This window comes from Canis lupus, chromosome 30 (genome assembly GCF_003254725.2).
Source record: "Canis lupus dingo isolate Sandy chromosome 30, ASM325472v2, whole genome shotgun sequence".
Lineage (NCBI taxonomy): Eukaryota > Metazoa > Chordata > Mammalia > Carnivora > Canidae > Canis > Canis lupus.
In genome coordinates, this window is record NC_064272.1 from 14,079,141 (window position 1) to 14,098,625 (window position 19,485).

General features: G+C 38.3%; 1 protein-coding gene across 1 annotated transcript in view; it reads left to right on the forward strand.

The window, feature by feature from the left end:
• Positions 1-1,434: 1,434 nt before the first annotated feature.
• SEMA6D (semaphorin 6D) overlaps positions 1,435-19,485 on the forward strand; it is a 171,871-nt gene continuing 153,820 nt past the window's right edge. Inside the window, exons 1-2 of the mRNA XM_049104159.1 lie at positions 1,435-1,585; positions 1,752-1,783. The gene's annotated coding sequence lies outside the window, so the exon portion shown is untranslated. The remainder of the gene's footprint in view (positions 1,586-1,751; positions 1,784-19,485) is intronic.

Genomic DNA, 19,485 nt, shown 5'->3' on the forward strand with positions numbered 1-19,485 from the left:
ACCCCCAAGGAATTTGCATGTACACTTAAATTTAAAAACCACTTTCTCCTAAGTATAAATCATTGTGCTGGGGGCATGGTACTTCCAGATACCCAAGCAATAAATGGTAGAAGAGGGTCAGAGATAAGATCAGAGCAGAAGAGAATATTACTCAGGTTCAAATAGTTCCTCTCACTTCATTTGCCAGTGGCAAGGAATTAGCTGCTTCTCTTTCACCTCTTGTCTTTTCTGAAAGGTCAACAAACTTTCCACTTAGAGAATCCTCTTCCTGAAAGTAGTTTCAAAGTTAGTGTGGAAGGGTAATGGTGGTGGAGGGAAAGAGAAGTAATAGAGGCTGTGGATTTATTGGGAAAAATAATTGCCTTAATATTTTTCTCAAAAAGTGTATGGCATTTGTGGAAAATAAGATGACTCTGATGTTCACTATATAAACTATCCAGATGAATTGGACTTTTAAGTGTAAGTACATTTCCAACTAAGATGAAAAGCCAGTACACACATGATAGATAATTCAATACAACTTAAAACACATTCATTAGATTTTAAATAAATACAAGAGTTTTAATATGCTTTCAGAACCTTTTCTATTTCCTTCTGTTTTTGAACTTCACTGTATTCTTAAATGTTGATTTTCTTTTTCTTTTAAAATCCAGTCCATGATTGTATACAGAGCACTGTTTCTGCCCTAAGGCTGAGAATGTTCTAGGTGAACTAATCAATCAATTTTTGCCCATTAAGAAAGAGCACTAAAATAAAAAGAGTGCTAACCTTTAGATGGATTTGGTACCGTTTGTTAAATAGGTTTTTTTCTTTTTTTTTTTTTTTGTTTTTAATGGCAATACACGAAGAAGAGAAGCAAACTTAAACCTGAAAGGGAGGAAAAGCTCCCAGATTCCAGGGAGTTGTTTGACATTTGGGGAAAACTTTTTTTCAAATCTTGAAGTATTGATTAACCATAGCATCACTTAGTGGTAGTGGTGTTGTTTTAAATTAAGTCTTTCTCGCCCAAGTTAGAAGATATGCACATTTAAAACATAAAGTAAATGCTTTTGCAAAGGAGACTAGGAACATGACATGATGTTCAGCTTAACTGAACACCTAACTCAGCAACAGCTTTTGCACAGTGCTGTTCAAAATGCCTCCCTTCAATTTTCAAACTCTTAGTTATAGAATTGATAGAGCAACTGATTTATTTTGTAGGATGTGAAGCTTCCAACTTGTTATTTCCAAGTTTGGGGTGTTATATGACTGAACCTGTTGATAATGTGTGCTCTTCCAGCCCAGCTGTTAAATTAGAGCAGTTCACGAAGAAAAATGAGATACGATGTTGCATTTCATGAAACACAGGGTGTTTCAGCACAAAGAAAAAAATTTCTTTTCTGTGGAGGGAGATAAAATAAGACATACTGGTCCAGAGATCTTCAAGTTGTTTAAAGAAAATAATAATGTTTACAACTACAATGTCTTGATTGCCACAGGATTTTTGTTTTGTTTTGTTTATTCAAGTCTATATGGGTGGATGCTTTTCCTTGGCCAAACTTATTCCTAACTTAATAGTGGAATTAAACACAGCAACTGGATTCAGGTTAGAATCCAACTTGGCTTAAACCATTCTATTACTTCAAGCAAGAGAAAACAATGTGTGGATTTACTAAATTAATAGACATACCACAGCTATGTTTAATGTGGTATCATAGTGGCAAACATCAGAAGTCATAGAAAATTAATCCATTTATCTTTTCTTTTTTCAGATTTTTGACCACACAAGCCAACCTTCTCCAAGGTAAGCAACATTATACTCTTCTCTAATGCCTTGAAAAATCCAGTACAATTTTATCGCTTTGAATACATTTTACTTACTGTACTTTACTGTACAGTGTTTCAAAGTCTTGAGTGTAACATTCAAATGGAGCCCAATAATAAAACTAAAATTAGTTTGTTATTTATTGGTGTTAGTGATGAGACCACCCTTAAAATATGATTTGATGGCTAGACTAAGCAGTACTTCCCTCAAACCAGAGGGAAGAGGAGGGGGGAGAGAATCTCTGTCTCTGTCTCTGTTTCTCTTTCTCTCTCTCTCTTTTTTTTTTTTTTTTTTTTTGCTTGATTAGCTCTTTTTATGAGACAGCAGACTCTTCGTCTCTGATGTTTTAGAGACAGAAGGTTTCTTTGTGAGCAGCAGCTGTGGCAGGGCTTGCACCTCTACTAGAGCCTACTTTGGAAAAATTAAAAGCAGAGTGCCCCTCAGCATAGCCCCAGCTCTTCAGCTCAGCCGAGGCCTTCCTGTCCAGGTCCAGCAGGACAGCATTAGCCAAGTTGTTTAACTTTCCAGGAGTATCTGTCAAAAGTAGCAATTGAGGATGCGTTAATCTTATTAAAGAACACAATAGGAATCCTTTTTTTTATTTCATTAGGAAATCAGGATGCATTTGATGTGCACCATCTGGTTTGTGAATACAGGAATAAGTTTTTCAAAAGGGCACATTTCCAAGTTCTATGTTTCATATGCTTCAGAAGGAAAAACCCATAAGCAGCTCTATTTTTAATGAGAGCAATGCTAAAGTTAATAAGATTGGGGTGGATTTCCAGTATGTGCCATTTCTCCTAAACTACATGTGTTTGCAGTACGTTTGGCAGACTTGTCCTGTTTAGAGGCTGGGCTTCCAATTGAAAAATTTTAAAGTTCTCCATGTGTTAATTGGAAAATAGAGAGAGGCATTATTGTAGTAGAGCAGCTGGCTCCTTAATTATAGCTCCATCTATCATAAAGACTAGTATTTTAAAATTACCTCCTGTTATTTATTATGTTCGTTTTAGAAATTATAACTTTTCAATCACACAAAAAATCAAGTTAAACTTTACTATGTATTGTGTTTTTTTTTTAAAGCATCTTTTAAGATGCAATCACTATAAACAGGCGTAACAAAACAGTGAGAAAATACAGTTTACTCTTGGTACTCTATGTCACATCCTTAAAATATGCTTTTTATTCAAATAAGAGTACAATTCTGGAATGTAGCCATCTCACTATACATTATAGCTTATGCAGGAACATCTTTAGATCAGAAAAGCTGCTTTAGAGGACTAATTTCTTCAGCTTCCTACATAATTTTAAAAATTCTATATAGTAACAAACATGATTTGTGAAGCAATATGATGCTCTCCTTAACCTCTCAGTAATTGGAGGCATCTTCTGTATGGATTCCACAAGTCCAGCTCAGGCTGATGAAGGAAGCATAATTACATTACAGGCAATCTCATCTAAGGTAATTACAATTGTCGCCATCAATCCAATTAAAGAGGATAACCAGCTCTACTGAGTCAGAGCCATAAAGCTTTCGAACTAAGTCCAGGCTTTGGGATAAGGGCGTGATTGAGGATTTTGAGAATTTTCATTTGCCAAAATACTGTTGCTTATTAAAATAGATAACAATATAGAGAGCGAGGGGTATGGGGTGAAATTGCATATTGGTAGGTTTTTTTTATTTTCATTTGCTAATAGCTTTCTTATTTGTAAGCACAGAAATCAGTGTAGATTCTCAATACCAAAGCTTCAGGCCACACAAAATATTTATGAAAAGATTAAACGGCATCACAACCCTTTAACAGTTCACTGTACACATCTGGCACCTTAATCCTAAATTGGATCTCCATCCTATTGTTCCTTTAGAAACCTGTCTTATTCCACTCAGAGATACGATACATCATCTCCTGAACTCCATCCCTATCTTTGTACTCTAAGGAAGAAGCTTGCTCGAGTAACGCCTCCCTGAAATCTCTTGCACTATTTTATCTGGGGTCAGTGTGGGTGGCAATATCAAATATTGCTAAGAATTATAGAGGCATGATGGCAAGTGGATATGATGCCCTCCTTAAAGACTTCACCTCTGTCTGTGTGGTCCAGACCAGAATATAAGCTTTAGATACAGGACGCAGAGAACAAGGAATGATGTCACTCACTATGACTAAGATTTAGAAATGGCCCAAGAGAGATTGTATGCATGCACTGGATGATATACTGCATGAAGATACTGGTGTTTTCTTTATGTTTCTTCAGTTTGAAGAGATGTAGGAGATAAATTTCTTAGTCAGGGGGTGGGAGGGGAGAATTTTCCATCTAAGATCAATGGTTCCCTTAGTCACCACTTGGCATTCTTTCAGCATTTCACACCCTGGTTTTTCTATTTTATATCCAGAACCATCTACCTACTTGATCATTTCCTTCTTATATATTTTCATGCTCTCCCATGGCCACCTGCACTCCATGCCACTCTTGGATGCCTCTTTTCTTTGTCCATGTAGAGAACTCCAACCTGCTCTTAAACTTACCTTCAGGGACCAATTCACAATGGACGTGGAAGAGGAGCCAGAGAAAGGACTAGGTAGAAAGAGAGCTGAGCTCAGTTTTCTGTTTCTCTACTAATCAGCTCTGTGACACTGAACAAGCCACAAAGCTAGCTGAGTCCCAGTTTCCTCATCTGTAAAATTAAGCTGTTAACTCCTGTCCTGCCAACCTCATTTTAAAGAGGATCTCAAATGAAATTATAAATGTGGGGAAAGTCCCTCATAACATATACATACAAATGTGAGGGATTTTATATATATATATATATATATATATATATATATATATATATATAATTATTATTATTATTATTATTCAACCCACTCCACTCTGGTCATTTCCTTCTGTTGATTTCTTCAGCCTTTGCAATTGAAATGGTACATTTTAAAATGCCCTACTTTGTTATTCCTTGGTTTATTGTTTCTGCACTTTGCATTTCCCGTTGAGTGTTTAAGAAACCCAAAGGCTGGTACCATGTTGCTTACTTCTTTTCTGTTTTTCCTAACATTTAATTTGTTCTCTGACTGCCTGCCACTGGATGATTTGTTGAGATATTGTATAGTGTTTGTTCTCTCCTTGGTTTTCCTCCCATCACTGCAAGTACATGGCCCAGCTTGGGCCTGAAAAATTGTGCTACGGTATCATACAATAAGAATGAAAAGGGTCAGGGTAGAAACAGAAGGCCAGAGGCCCTCTCCATTGCTCTGGCAATGAATAAGACCATGGGCAGATGCTAAAAGATGGAGAGGAGGAAGCTTCAGTGATAACTAAGGTTAGATTTCTCACCTGTCTGGTAACAGGAACCAAATTAATTTGATTTTTGACAAATGAAGAAATGAGAAATTTTGTGCACATCTAAGTTTTTGCACTAAAGCTTTACAAAAGAAATGATCAACATATAATTGTTATTATAGGATGTAATTCCTAGAAAGATTTAGAACCCATCTGGTCACATAAAAACATAACCTTGAGAGAACAATAGAGCCTAGAAAATCTTGAGCTACTTAACTTCTTAGGAGTAGAGGTGATGGTATACCATCCCTTCTGCTGTATTCTGTTGGTCACACAGGCCAACTCTAATACAGTGTGTCGGGGAACTACACAAGGGCACAAATATCAAGAAGCAGGCTATGTTGGAGGCTGCCTTCACATCTACTGTGATTTTTGCTTCTTTATCTGCAGATGTTTCAAGGAAACCCAGTGTCCCCATGATTGTGGTTTGAATGTGATCAAGAATGTAATTTCTTTTTTTTTAATAATAAATTTATTTTTTATTGGTGTTCAATTTGCCAACATACAGAATAACACCCAGTGCTCATCCCGTCAAGTGCCCCCCTCAGTGCCCGTCACTCATTCACCCCTACTCCCCGCCCTCCTCCCCTTCCACCACCCCTAGTTCGTTTTTCAGAGTTAGGAGTCTTTTTTTTTAATTAATTAATTAATTTATTTATGATAGTCACAGAGAGAGAGAGAGACAGAGACAGAGACATAGGCAGAGGGAGAAGCAGGCTCCATGCACCAGGAGCCCAACGTGGGATTCGATCCGGGTCTCCAGGATCGCGCCCTGGGCCAAAGGCGGGCGCCAAACCGCTGCGCCACCCAGGGATCCCGAGTTAGGAGTCTTTATGTTCTGTCTCTCTTTCTGATATTTCCTACCCATTTCTTCTCCCTTCCCTTCTATTCCCTTTCACTATTATTTATATTCCCCAAATGAATGAGAACATATAATGTTTGTCCTTCTCCAATTGAAATGAGTCAATTGGAGAAGAATGTAATTTCTTGAGGGAGTGGTGCTATCGCCGCTGTCGCAAAAAAAAAAAAAAAAAAAAAAAAAAAAAAAAAAGAATGATTTCTTGGTTAGATAATGATGTGGTATCCATTTATTTGACTAACCTCTTACCTACCCTTGAACATGTGAACTATTGAAACAAAAGGCTGCTGGTGATCCTCACTGGAATTCTCAAGGCCTAGCAATGAATCATATGTCCAACTCAAACTTCTGAAGGTAGATTCCGGCAATGGAAAGATCACTAAGCATAGAGTGTGGGATCTGGGCTCTGATACTATTCTTGCTACTGAGTTGTACCATGACCTCTGTTTTCCCATCTTTAAAATCTGAGAGTCTGGGATCCTGGGCCCAGGGCGTGATCCTGGAGACCCGGGATCGAATCCCACATCGGGCTCCCGGTGCATGGAGCCTGCTTCTCCCTCTGCCTGTGTCTCTGCCTCTCTCTCTCTCTCTCTGTGACTATCATAAATAAATAAAAAAATTTAAAAAAATAAAAATAAAAATAAAAATAAATAAAATCTGAGAGTCAATGGAAAAGATCTATGTTGTACCATTTGGAGCTAAAATATGTACAATTCTAAGACTCAGAATTCTTTAAATCAAGTGCTAAGGATCACATCAAATGTTTTTGGTGAAGATGAGGTCAAGGGTCTTGGAATATGTTTTGTTGACTTGAGGAAAGTAAGACCTTTTTATTTTATTTTAAATATGAAAATCATATATGCCTCCTTTAGTCACTACCACATCCTTTAATTGACTCCCAAAATGGTCTTTCCAGCATGCCATTTTGGAGTTGAGTGGCATGGATAGATCACAGATCGTCAAACTGACGAACAACCTTAAAAATGTCCTGCTCTCTCAATTTAGAGTTCTAGAAGCTGAGGCTCAGAAAGGTTAAGGTACTGTCCTAAGGTGACAAAACAAGTTAGTGGCAGCAGTCGATTGCAATAAGGAATGTCTGAATCTTTGTCCTTTTCTACACATCGACTATACCAAGTGGTTGTATTTACTCTATTTACTATGTTTCTCTATTTAGTATAAGTAAATATATGCTTCTCTTGTATTTAAACAAACACACATGTTAAGAAGTAGAGAATTATTGGTTTCCAGGGGAAAGTGCCAATGTGTTTAAGAAAATATTTTCTTTTAAAAAAAAGAAAATATTTTCATTGAATAGTACAGGCTTCATTACAATATAGTTCCCAGGCAGCCTGGGTGGCTCAGCGGTTTAGCGCTGCCTTCAGCGCAGGACGTGATCCTGGAGACCCGGGATCGAGGCCCACGACGGGCTCTCTGCATGGAGCCTGCTTCTTCCTCTGCCTGTGTCTCTGCCTCTCTCTCTCTGTCTCTCTCTGCTCTCTCATGAATAAATAAATAAAATCTTAAAAAATATATATATAGTTCCCAATTTTGTGAATCTTGCAAATGAGAAATCTTATTCTTACGAGAAGAAGCTTCTTTGGAGAACCATGCAATATGGGTTTTGGATGGGTCTATTTATCTTGACACATTTGGTATTGATAAAGCATTGGGAGGGGTTCACTGGCATTTCTTTCAGGCCAGAGAAGCTGGTGGAAGATGAGTGGTGGCTCTGCAGACAAGCAGGAGGCCTCAGGAGAATATGTCAGGCTTATGCTGGGCTTCTGCCAAACATTTCTCTGGCGACTTTGTTTTCCTCTCTTCTCTTTGTCCCTTTCTTATCTCTTATTGGGGCTCTTTGTACTGTCTTTGATATAACTGAGGTCATAATTTGGCCTCAGAGAGGGTACTATGGTCTCCGTTCTCAAGATTTTTATTTAAAAGTTTTCCAGCTTATGTGTAAACAAAGATTCTGTTCTTTTCACAGTCAAGATAATATTATTATGGAATGGCTCATTTGTGTGCCAAATGGGAGTAGACTTGGATTCTCTTCCATTTTCTTAAAGGGGCATCGTCGTAATTTACTTTCTTCAATGATTTAAAAGATGTAGAAACCTTTAATCCATAGATTATTGATTCATAAATTTCCCTTCCTTCTGCTCTATCACTAGCAATTATCTTTCCTAGACTAATCTAAATGACCTGGTAATGACCAAGAATTAGACTAATTATATGTACTAGGTAGGATTAGTTTTACTTGTAGAGGAATTTCCACCCACCCACAGATTTCAGCAATAAAATATGAAGTCCCTCCCTCCTTACTTCTACTGGAAAGTGAAGACAGTTCTACAATATCTGATTTTCTAGACTTCCATTAAAATTGCAAAGTTACTGGCTATTATCTGGAAGGAAAGAGACCACTTTTGGGATTTTTCTCCATTATTCTCTTCACAATTCCCACAGTTCTCTTCATTTTTCCACAAATTAAATATCAGTGTGTCAAATACTTACAAGCATCAAATAACCTCCTATGTCTGGGTATAAAATATATATATATATATATATATATACACACACACACACATACTTATTACCTGTAATGTATATTATTTACAAAGCCTAAGTGTATTTAACTCAGATAAGATTTTCTCTGGTTCCCTATTCAACAAAATGTCTCAATTTTGTTGAATACTTAAAAAAAAAACAATGTTTTACTTATCTGATGTATATATTTCTTAACCATACTGTCAGTAGCTTGTGTGTTTCTGGTACAACTAAATGAACATTTGTATGTTGAATCCTTTTCCTTTTGAATTCCATTGTAATCCCTAGTAATTTCCTAAAGGAAAAACTATAAATTGTGTGAAAATAATCATAAACACATTTACTTCTAGAACCATTACAGAACACCCTGCTTTTGGTGAGTTTGTATTCATATATTTTATTCTGGTCCATGCTTTTAAAAGAAAAACTAGAGAAATAGTTAAGGATTTGATGTATTCCTCCTATAGCCATCAGATTCACATAAACACTAAATGCAATAGTTTAACATGGTATTGTGAATTTTCACTGATGTCAGACCTTGAAATGTTAAGTAGTCACACTACTTGTGCTGACTCAGATTGTGTAACAAAGCGAAGAATGGAGCAGCAATAAGATTAGTGGCTTTACCTTATGCATCTCTATTATCCACACCGTCCATTACATAGAGCTTAATAAATAAAACTTTAAATGAATGAAATAAGCAGGTATAGATGGAGGGATGGTATATCGTACTCCAAAAGAAAATAAACCATGCTGTGAGATATCCATTTTGGGCATAATTTACTAGTTTATATTTACCATCATGTTCCTATGTATACAGAGCTTGATATAAAGTACAAATCTGGATTCATCCATTTAGAAGCAGAAAACTGAAGCTCTTTGCAGAGGCCAGTTTATCAGTCTCTTCCTACTTGAGTATGCATTAGGTTGAGCTGCCCCTCTATTGAGAGGAACAACTCCCTTAAATATTTGAAGGTATATATGCAGATCTTAATTGACCCCAAAGGAGATCTTTGAAATTCACTGCTTCTGAAACTTATTTAAAATTGAAGTGTTTCTGCACTAAAATGGCATATGTATGTGATATGTAAATCATGAGACTTAACTAAATTTTACCACCTGTAACCCAATTAACCTGGCTCCATCCCCTCCCTCCGGGCACAGGAACTCTAGTACTCTGTATATTTCCCCCTTCCCAAATCCTCCTGGGAGTTCCCAGATGATGCCTCCCATATCTCCGGAGCAGCTTTCACAACATCAGTACTTATCTGAGGTTCCACCAGGGACAGCAGCCGTGCCCCCCTTCTGCCCCTCCTGCCTGCTATTGCCCCTACTGCTTTAGCAACAGCAGTGCCTTTTGCAATAGCTACCAGGAACTGTACATATGCTCCCTTCTGCATAATGGCCTTGTCTTGCTGGCCTATCTGGTCTGATCATTATCTCCTGGTGTCTCCTTTGAAAATATCCACACTGTTCCCTAGCCTGCAATACAGTAAAGAGAATGGATTTCTTCCATGGTTAGAGAGGGGTCCTGAAGAGTGTGGCTTGAATCCCAATGAGTTAGACAGTGTAGGTTCTTTCAGATTTTCCTTCTAGCCCTCTCCTTCCCCAGGACTTGACCATGTTTCCAGGATACTTGGACAGAGACTAATTTGAGTCACAGGCACCATGTCGTAGGTAGGCTTTCTGTTCCTCACCTACACCTAAGACTTTCCTACATAAGAGTTTCTCAACTGAGTCTCTCCTTCTTGGGATGGGTTCTTCCTTGGAAAATACTTAGTGCCACGTCCACCCCCCCAACCTTCCCTTCCTAGACTTCCACTGGGCCACTGTGTAAGTTCAAAACACATTCCAACAGTGGCTTTACCTTTAAGCACATCCCCCACCCTCAAGAAAAACTTTAGGTTCCATATGAGTAAACATTTTTTATGTCTTTGCTATCAGCGTGATAAAAATTTGCAGACGTGTCTGAACCTCAGCAGCAGAGACTAACAGGCTGAGGCCCAAGCTACATCCCCACTACAATGTACATTTATAGTTTCCCCTCTTTTAAATAAATACTTGCCATAATCTGCTTCCTTCTGAGATATATTATCTTACTCGTTCATAGTAATTTATTCTTGATACCATTTTTCTTCCAAACTCTTAATAGTAATACTGTGTGCTGAAATATTAAAGAAGAAATTTTCTCAGCATTTACTTATTTTTCTACTGTGGAAGAATATAGTTAATAAACTGTAGAAATGCCTAATATGATTGTTTCCAATGTTGAGTGCAGAATGAAAGAACGCAGGACAGGGAAAGGAAACAGATACTCATATAGCTCACTTCAAAGTGGCTTAAGTTATTTAAAGAATGACTTTATGTTATATGGCAGTTAAAAAGATTTTAAAACAGCTAGATGTGTTCAGAACATATGTCTTTATGTGGCGCATGGCAAATGGCACGCAGATGACTGAGGTTCTCTCATCATTCCTAACGTATGCAACACCTGAGTGGAGGCATGTGAAACCCCATCACAGTGGAAGCAACAGCAAAGGCACCTGTGCCAAGGCTGCATGCAGGTTAGCCTACCACCTCAAACCTTCCTACACGCATGCGTATATACACATACGGGCATCTAGAACTTTGCTTCAGACTTTCAAAGATACCAGAGCCTTTGTACTTCTCTGCATTTCAGCTGCAAAATATCTTGCCTTTTTTACATCCTAAATATCTAACAGGAAAGGAATGATTCAACAATGTCAATGGTATATTTTTATGACCAAAAAAATCATATGTGTTAAAATGTTTTTTAATCAATTTTGAGTGATGTGGAAAAAATAAGCTAAAATAAGAAGTGAAAAGCCAAAATACGGAACTTTATACACAATATTATAAACATGCGTGTGCATGTCTATGTATATGAAGTACACAACATGCTTATCATTAGGCTGATGTAATATGAGGAATTTTTTAGTATATTTTTCTGTGGGATCTGTATTTTCTAGAACAAGCATATATTAATTAAATAAAGGAAAAATGGGACATTATGTAGGAAAGCAAATCTTAACATAGAACAGTTTTTATAGACAGTTGAGATGCATAGGATTATTGCAAATGTTACAGTCCTAGAGTGCTAGGAAAAGCATTAGTTTCTGACGGAGGAGAATTCATCCCTTAGGAGTCACTAAGGTGAAAGTTGAGAATGGAATAGAATGGAATAGAATGTTCTTTAGAGAATGGTATACTGACTACAGATTTTATACTGAAACACTACCTTTTATGCCAATCCTGTGGCTGTCCCATTTTCCCTTTACATGTTTGAGTTTGTAATAGATTCCTTTAAAGAACTGAAAGTGAACTGAATTATGGTGACCAAACCTCAGTGCTCACTAAGGCTCACTAAGACAGAAATTTCTCCTAAGAAAATAAGCATTTTGAAAATAAAATACATGTACAATACAACCATCAGTCCCTTGCCTTACCTACACAGAGAAAATTCAATATATTTATTCCTTTGGGTCATGATGAATTTCTGCATAGGAGAGTAATGCCTTTAAAAACTTCTGTGCTGTAAAAAGCTCTTATCCAAAATGATTCTAGGAGGGCTAAGCTTGTGGACACCTTGTGTTCCTTTTCAAGGATATTATGTCTTTCCTCTAGCTATCTGGCTCTCATATTGTTTCTCACTATCTCCAGTAGCCTCCAAGCCCTTCTCGTTTGCCCCTTGCACTTGTGCTTGGATTTGGAATCTGTTGGTTAGCCCTGTGTCCTAGAGCGAGGTGAAGGTGAAGGCCTGTGGGCTTTAATACTCAAACTTTTTAGTAAAGGCTGCTTTGACAAAGCAAAGGCTTTTTTTCTTTTTCTTTTTTTTTTTCACTTTTTCATTTTAGTCCAGATAATTGAGATTGACAACTAGTAGCTTCTTTTAAGTGAAGTAATATCAAACCATCACCATCGTTCTCTTGCCAACTTGTTACAAATTCAGAACTTTTATAACTTCTTTTCTAGATCTTGGAGTTATAAAGATCTCAACAATAGTACTGATGTGAATGTGTTTATGAGAAACATAGATAACGTTGTTTCATGGCAGTAAATTTTGAGCTACATGGAACCTAAAACTACAGATTATTTATTTTCCATTATTTTTGGAAGAAACAATGCTGCTGATTATTCTAAAATCTAAGGAACATTTAAAATGTACATCTGCATAACAGAGCTAAATACCAGCACAGACTGACAAAGACCTCTCCCCCATACACATGCATACCTGCAAAATAAGCAGATTTCATCTGAACTCGTTCTGTTCTAAGGAGACGGGAAGTTTTTTGTTTTGTTTTGTTTTGTTTTTTTCTTCTCTGTTGGAGCCATGTCTTTATTGACTCAAAAATACAGGCCCTGGGCTCAAGGCGGTGCTAAACCGCTGAGTCACCCGGGCTGCCCAAGACGGGAGGTTTTTAAACTTCATTTATTCATTCATTAGGAAATGTTTTAAGCTCCTACTAATTTCTAGCACTGTTTTAATTAATATGTTATTAATTCATCACCAGCTGTTGGTTGAGCTCCGTACCTATCAGGCACCCCTCCAGATGTTGGGGATACATAGCAGTGACCAAGACTAAGTCTCTTCTCTCAGGAGCTTACGCTTCTATAGAGCTCTATTGCTCTATTGAGCAGCAAAAATACATTCATAATACAAAAATATTAGGTAGTGCTCAGTTTACTGTGAGATACTAAGATGGGTAACGTATAGCCTTTGCCATCACGGTGCTTACAGAATAAATTGCAAATAAGAGAAATATCTAGACATGCAATGTATCAAGACTGTTGAGTGTTCTTTAAGTGTTATTTTTTATTTTGAATGTTAATGTTTGGGAAGAATATTTGAACTCAGAACAATTAGTATTAGGCGACAGTTACTTTTCACTTCCAGTTAAAATTCCTTAAAAAACGTCAAATGGTTCATGGATGGAGGACTGAAAGACTCTTTAAGAAACGTGAACAAGTGGAGATTGAATCGGGGAGGCACACACGTACACAAAACCCTGCTTTATAACATGGTGATGAAGTATGTCCCCAAACCATTTCCCTGGCACCTCTCTGGATGATCAAAAAGCAGCGTGCCCTTGTTTGCAAGCACCTCCTTGTAGCCGAGTTATATTTACCTCCCTCTGGTCATGGCAGGCAATACATAACAATTCAGATGGTTCAGATGGGTCAGCATTGCTAGAGTTTGTCCCACCAAGTGCCAAATGCCTTTTAATTTATTTTTTTTAAAGATTTATTTAAAAAAAATAAAAATAAAAGATTTATTTATTTATGATAGACATAGAGAGAGAGAGAGAGAGAGAGAGGGGCAGAGACACAGGAGGAGGGAGAAACAGGCTCCATGCTGGGAGCCCAACGCAGGACTCAATCCCGGGACTCCAGGATCGCGCCCTGGGCCAAAGGCAGGCACCAAACCACTGAGCCACTCAGGGATCCCCCCAAATGCCTTTTTAAAGTTAACAACCTGATTTAATTCTTTGCAGTTCAAATCTTTCTTTCTCTTCAGCCTCTGGGTGTCCTCTTAGAGAATAGAGGTTCCTGTCTAAGTTACTTTAAATCCTGTACCAGCCAGAAAACTAAATCAGAGGGTCCACTGAAGAGCCTCTCCTCCCTTCCCAGTGTCTTCTACAGGTGTCTTCATACCTCCCCTGATCTTGTTGAGCATCTTTGTGCATGTATGAACTCCGTCATATCATGCCAGTCCTTGAGATTTCCTGCCCTTAGTCTATGTGGGTCCAGGATCTAGCACAGTACAGGACATCCAGTCATTGGCAGGCCACCCTGGGGCACCAAGGTGGTTCAGTTGGTTGAGCATCTACTCTTCATTTCTGCTCAGGTCATGATCTCAGGGTCCAAGATGGAGCCCCCATGGCAGGCTCCTGGATCAGTGGGGAGTCTGCTTGAGATTCTCTCTCTCACTCTCTCTCTCTGCCTCTCCCCTCACTTGCACTCTCTCTCCAAATTAAATAAATAAATCCTTAAAAAAAAAAAAAGAAAAAAGTCATCAGATCATCCTGAATTGGAACTTAGACTCTGACATTTAGGATGTGTGACATTAACAATTTACCTAATCCTTGGAGCCTCGGTCTTCTCATGTGTGTAAAATGGGATTGGTAGTAACTATCTTATGGATTTGATCTAATGATGCAGTGAGATAATACAGCCATTGTTTGCCAGTATTTGGCCATTGTTTTTTTTTTTTTTAAGATTTTATTCATTTATTCATGAGAAAGACACACACAGAGAGAGAGAGAGAGAGAGAGAGAGGCAGAGACACAGGCAGAGGGAGAAGCAGGCTCCATCCAGGGAGGCTGACATGGGACTCGATCCCGGGTCTCCAGGATCATGCCCTGGATTGAAGGGAGTGCTAAACTGCTGAGCCACCAGGGCTGCCCTGGCCATTGTTGTTATTCATATTTGTTCAATAGATACATTCAATAGATATATTTTTCAATGCCCTATTATGTGTCAACCACAATCTGTTAAAGAATAAACCTGAAGTGTTTGGAACTCAGGGTGAATCCCAGGAGCATACTAGGAAAGCTTCCTTCAACCCAATGCATGCCAATTTCCATGATCTTATCATGACAGCTTCTTCATAGTTATAATTATAAAAATTAAGACTTCATTTATATACACATCAACTTAAATGCTTACAAAAGTGTCTGCTTATGTATTTATTTTTCAAAAATGAGTAAATTTTAACTTTTTTTTCTCCCCACCTATTCCAAAAAATAGTCTTATCAAAGAAAACAGATAAGAAAGACCCAAGGGGCATGAATTCTAATATATTTGAATACTTGGTTTCAGGATCTTTTATTACTACATCAATCCAAATGATGATAATAAAAGGAAAAGGAAGTGTGCCATACATAAGAGGGAAATTCTATTTTATTTAACACTCAGTAAGGCCTGGGCAGAAATTTTCTCTTTGTGAAAGCATTTGCATTAATAAAGCAAAAAGATGAAAACCATTTCAGATGGATTGTCAAAATCCGAAATGGATGTGAGCTTTGCATTTTAAATCAAAATATATACAATGACATGCAATAGGCAATTACTGAAGACTGTATTTTTCTTCTGAGTGTCTGATAAACTCCTAACACATGTTAAGGCTCAATTCAGATATTTATATATCACCTGTACCTTGAAGCCTTCCTGTAAATTAGCTATATCCATGTTGGAGCACCTATAGTCTTCTGTGCACATTAGAGAATGATTATGTCATATTTGAATTAATCATTTACTCACTTCTTACCCTCTTTCAACTGTGATCTTCTCAAGTAACTGGACCTTGACTTAAAAAATCTCTACTTGCAGTACTCTACTTGGCTATGGCACAGTGTAGATGCTTAAAAAAATAGGAGTGTGTGGATTGTGGGACTACTTATCATTGATCTCCAAAGAGCTGAATCTGAAGACAAAATTGTGGATAGGTCTGGAGAGGGTGTAGTTTAATTTTGTAGATATTTAGGTAGGTAAATGATGCATGCATGAGAGATTTGGGTAAGACAGAGTTTGGATGTGTGCTTTTTATTTGCTGGAACTCCTGATGTCCAAGGTGGAAAAGTCAATGTCGAAAATAGAAGACTGGACACACAGTGTCGATTGTACACTTTTCTTCCTAAACCTCCCTTCCTTCCCCCTTTATGGGATTCAAGCCCCAGCCTTCTCATCTTCTCTCAACAGTTCTATGACTTTTAGACAGCACAGCACATATGTTGAGAAGTATTATTTTAGATTCCCTCAGCTGCTTCAACTCAACTGCTAAGAAACAGCTGATTTTGGCATACATGCTTTTTTACACCTGAATTTCTAGTCACATATTAGCCCAGGGCCAAGACTTGCAGCAGCAAACTTAGCTCCCAGGCGTGAACATTAGCAAGCGTGAGCTGTTGCCTTCTCTGAGCTCAAGTGAGTCGCCTGCCAAAGATATCGCTCTACCTTGATCTCATTGTTAGTTGGGTTCAGGATTCCTCTCAGAAGCTGGAGTTTATTACTGTTTCTCCAAAGTCCCCTCCAAGGTTACCTAAAGTCTGTAGGAGACGATTAGAAGAATTTATCACCTTTTAGACTTCGGTCTGTTGCTTGGATGCTTGTAGGAAACTGGCTGAGAAAATCAGAAGTTGATTATGGGATGATAAAAAAATAAAGGGTCTAAGGGGACCATGAAAATAGTTGCTATGGGACAAAGTATTGCTATGTATAGTGTGGGGACATATATCCTCTTAAGGGAGGGGTTGGTAAAAATTTATATTATTTGTCAGAGCTGCTATAGACAAAATTTTATTTGCTTTGAAAATGACATGGTAACAGAAATAGGCTTTGAGGAAAGAAGGAAATGTCCAGGTTTATATGTTTGGTTTGGTTTTGTCATGGATTTTCTTCCCAGTACAATAAGGAAATATTGTAGAATGTTCTTTCTTTAAGATTTAGCATAGGGCCTATGCATACCCTGCAAAGTTAAATTACTTGGTCTAGATCCCAGTTCTGTTGACCAAGGGTAAATTATCCTGTGAAGACTCAGTTTGCCATCTGTAAAGTGGGGTGATAACCTGACTCCTAGGGCCAAACAAGAGACCAAATGAGTTAATTTTTGTGAACACTTAGAATAGTGCCCGGCACAAAGTAAGGGCTAAATGCTGTGTAACTATTAGGTACTTTTAACATCTCATTTTCATTTGAATTCATTTCCTCCAATTGAGTTTTCACTAGGCATCCATTTGGTATGGTCCTGATAAGATGTCTCTTCTAATTCCTGTCTGTTCTTCCCTAATTGAGTTGATTCTCAAGGTTAATGCATCTTCATTGATTTATCCCCTTGAAGGCAGAAGACGGTTCAGAGAATATTCAAATTGGGAGAAACAATTTTGGGTCCAATCTAGCTTGCTGGGTGACCTAACCCTCTCTAGGCTTTCGTGCCCCATCTGTCTGTAAGATGGGGATAATACTATAGGCCCTCTTTCAGTGCTTAGATTACTAATAAAAAAAAAAGGAGCATAGCAATTTCTAAACGTAAAGTCAATAGGTTCTTAGTAATTGAAATAAGACTATCCTGGAAGACAAGCCCATTTGTTCGAAAAGCCATCCAGTCCAAGGAGAGGTGCTCAGATCTTGACCGAGGCAAGCAGACCTCTGACTGAGTCTCTAAAAAGACTGCCTGGGGAAACAGAGGAGGCTGGACAAGCAAACCAATTGGTTGGTGCCATGGTAACACTTTCAGAAGAGACTTCCTGTGCTATGTCTACACAAGCCTCTGAAAAATAAAACATTCAATCAATGAGTGGTATTGTTCACTTGACTCTTCAACCGATCAATGTGGCTGATCTCGTCACTGAATTAATTGGGTGGCTTTTCTGTGATGTAGCTAGAGGGATTTGGGGTGTTTTTTCTTATAGAGATAGTAAAGTTAATCTCCACTCTGCATTTAGCTTCACGTTTGACCTTTGGCACCTCTCTGTGTTGGAAAGAGTAGAAAGAGGAACACAGCTGAATGAGAATAATCTTAAAAATAAGTGTATGGTACAGCCAGAGCAGGATGACTGCTGTGATATAGAGTCACCTCCTGGGTAACATTGAACAAGTTTACTGAGCATAAATACCAGTTTCTTCATCTAAAAAAATAGAGCTAATAATAGCTTTTTCTTAGGGTTGATAAGAAGATTCAAAGAGACAATGCATTTGAGCATGTCTAATAGAATAGAGTCTGATGTAATACAAATATCTCTGTGAAATTGGGTCACTTCCTGAATGGAGAAAAGGTGGCCTTTCTGGAAGTGACCCAAGGACCAGAAGAGCTGTGAGCTGAGGCCCTTTTGAGAAAAGGAGGGTTGAGGGAAACTCAGTAGATAAGTGCACATTCCTCAAGACCCAACTACAGGTAGTTCTGTGCAGCAGGTACTTTCCAAGGCAGTGAAACTCTGGCAGAAACAGTCAAACCACTAAAGAAAGACCTGTCTTAGTCACCATGTAGGCCAACAAACACTACTTCCCTGCCTCTAGTGCCCTCCCTCCTGTTTTTTTTTTTTTTTTTTTCTCACTTCCCCCTTTGGAAGAAATTAAGCTACTAATTCAGTGAGTGTGTTGGAGAGCTGTTGAAGGAAAGCCTTCTATCCATCTATCCATCTTCAAGCCTTTGCTTGAGAGCCTTCAAAGCTATGTGCTGGAAGGTGGGATTGTTCAAACCCATGGGTGATATGTGCTTTGATGTGTAGTGGGAGGAATGTGGCATCAGGTGAACAGTTATACTGGGTTAGTGGGTCTGCAGACAATAGCCTGGGTATGAGAAGTGTTCTTTGGCCCTGGACAAAATAAGTGTAAGCACAGGACAGTGAGTTCCAAGCAGGAGAATTTTATTTTCTTTACAGCGATGTCTCTTCTCCCTAACATGTGGCCTACAGACCAGTAATATCAGCATGACCTGGGAACTTGTTATTAATGTAGAATCCAGGCCCCCAACCTTATGCATCTGCATCTCTGGGGGTGAGGTCCAGGAATCTGTTTTTAATAAGCTTGTCCTAACATCCGATAAACTCTGGCTTATAGTACTGCTCTGTAATCTGGACTTGGGGCATTAAAATGCGTTTTAAAATGAATTGATGTTGAAAGTGAAGGGAGTTTTTGTTTGTATTTGTTATAACATCCTTACTTAGAAAAACATAAGATTAGCGACTCTGTGTCAGTTTTGATGGCCTGGGAAATACAAAGGTCATGGACACGGATTTCCTTTGAGGACCTTCCAAAGCCCAGATTTTATTATTTTATTTTGTTTCCCCATTCACGTCATATCTACTGATCAATACAGGATGTGAGTAAGGGAACAACATGTTTCAGAAAAGGGGTGAGAGTGACAGTGAAACCAAGGGGTTACAATATGGCACCCAGATCTGAGCTCAACACTTGAGGTGTTGGCAGATCA